The sequence below is a fragment of the Cystoisospora suis genome (genome assembly GCF_002600585.1).
Source record: "Cystoisospora suis strain Wien I chromosome Unknown contig_2419, whole genome shotgun sequence".
NCBI lineage: Eukaryota > Apicomplexa > Conoidasida > Eucoccidiorida > Sarcocystidae > Cystoisospora > Cystoisospora suis.
Genome location: NW_027155218.1, coordinates 3,807 through 5,893, shown reverse-complemented (window position 1 = coordinate 5,893; position 2,087 = coordinate 3,807). Strand labels below are relative to the sequence as shown.

Genomic DNA, 2,087 nt, shown 5'->3' with positions numbered 1-2,087 from the left:
CGAACCGAAACGCTGCCGGTTGGTGGTAGGCGACGCCCGCCGTTGCGGGTTAGTCGCGGAGCAGCAGCGGGCGCTGGTGCTCGGGAGAGAGCAGGATTCTTCTTCTTCTATTCCCCTGCTGCTGCTGAAAGGGATAAGAGAAGAAGAAGAAAGCGCGCAGCACCAGGCGCGCCTGCTGCCTGGACTTGGCGGCGGGCCGCCGGTGGTGCGGCGACCTCGTAATATTTCCTTTTCCTTGTTTAGACTAGTCTTCAACTTACAAAGTCAATAAAATCATCGCTGTTTTTGTACTTTGCGTGCACGCTGTTGTCGGTCTCTCGCTTGGGACCTTCCGGGCTTTGCGGTTCTTCTCATCTTCCCCCCGCCTCTGCGACTCGGCAACTCTTCTCTCTGCCAACAAACTTCCAACCCCTTGTTGCGGCAACATCATTTCTCTCGACTGCAAGGAAGCCAGTCTCCGATTAATCGCGGCTCCCTTTTCGTCTTCGACTCTCTTTGTCCCATCTGCATCTGTTTCTTCTTTTTTCCCTCTTTTATCTGCCTGGCGGAGAGTTTCAGGTTTTCGTCCCGTGAGGCCCGCGCCGTCTTCCACGCCCCCGCGCTACGCGTTGGAAACTCACAAATTTCTCGTTTTGCGCGCTTCCGCAGACGAAGCGGTCTTCGTCCGCAGTCTATATACGCGGCAGAACGTGTGTCTCTCTCCATTCCGGCTGGACGTCTTTTTTTGCGGCGCAGTTCGACCGCAGAGCAAAAAGGGTTTCCGGCGGTTTGTGCTCGACAGGAGTCATTCTGGAGCACTGAGGCGGGCACCGCGGTGCTCTGACTTCTTGTTATCCCGTTGTGAATCGATTCAGCTGGTTCGGTTCACGAATGTAGCATGGAGGGGGATTGCCGTTTCGCCGCATACTCTCGCGTCGGATCTGGATGATTCAGTGGAGCGGAAGTCTTGAGGAAGGGGCGCCTCGTCGAATTCCGCGTTGTCCGACGTGTCCTTTCGCTTCATCTAAGGCTGCGGTATTCACACCTAACGGTTTGAGGTCGACCGTTACGCTTCTTCGTTCTACGCTTTGGCGTTGTCTTTGCTCGCGTCCCGGGTGTCACTGTTTTTTTTTCTTTTCTCAGACATCATTGTCCGGGTATGTGGTTATGCGTGGACGCGCTTGTGTCCTTGGGGGCAGTTGTTGGGCTGTATCGAGGTCGCCGTTCCAATGTTCACCCGTGTCCGTGTCGTGAAGGTGTGTGTGTTACGCAGTTGTGATAGTCTGGCTCTCTGCCAGGTCTATTCGTACGTTTGTGAAAACTCTCTGAGTCCCGGTGCGTGCCCCTCAGTGTCCGTGTGAGGTGTCAGCTTCGTCTGGTGGAGAGAATGTTTCGTGCGGCGTCATAGGTTTCCTCGTAGTCTCCCTTGACTGTCACTATGGAGCCCCCTAGTTCAGAATCGTCTCTTGCCCCTTCGGTGGGCCCGCCGGGTGCGATCTCTGTCCATGGTGCAGAATCAGGTGCTATGGGGGAAACTGCCTCAGATGCATCATGCGTGCCTTCGCGCATCAAGACAGAGCCCCCCGTCCCGGCCTCTTCATCTGCTTCAACGCTCGTGTCTGGCCCATCTCTCTCTCAACAAGATTGTTATAGTTCCTGTTCTTCTGGCAGTGAGCCCGTTGTGGGTGAGGGCCCGTGTCCGTCTGTTACGTCTCGCCCCCCGCGTACAGACACACCAGCAAGTGAGGCGGCAGCCGCAGCCAACACGCTCAACATCGCACGGTCTACCTGTCTTTCCGTTCTAAATGCGCTTTCGTTGTGCTGTCCCGAATGGAAGAAGAAGGACAATTTCCGTTCATTCTATTTCCATTTTGCACAGATCTCTCAGGCAACGGACCGGCCTTTTCTGGATGTGTACCTCACAGTTGTTTTTGACAAAATCATTCGAAATCTTCCACCGCAGCCGTGTCCACCTCCAATCCCTCTGGTGGTGAGGGCGATACAGCAGCTTCCGTCTGCAGATGTCGAAGACATCACCCAAGAGCTAGACGCTCTTCGCTTCTCATCGTCTGTTGCGCAGGCAGCAGTTCTTTCTGGGCCAGGGGGGG

At 55.3% G+C, this 2,087-nt stretch overlaps 1 protein-coding gene across 1 annotated transcript in view; it reads left to right on the top strand.

The window, feature by feature from the left end:
* Nucleotides 1-90: 90 nt before the first annotated feature.
* The window catches only part of CSUI_005051 (ap2 domain transcription factor ap2viii), a 5,803-nt gene continuing 3,806 nt past the window's right edge, over nt 91-2,087 (top strand). The window contains exon 1 of the mRNA XM_068065231.1: nt 91-2,087. This exon is cut by the window's right edge and continues 3,806 nt beyond it. The gene's annotated coding sequence lies outside the window, so the exon portion shown is untranslated.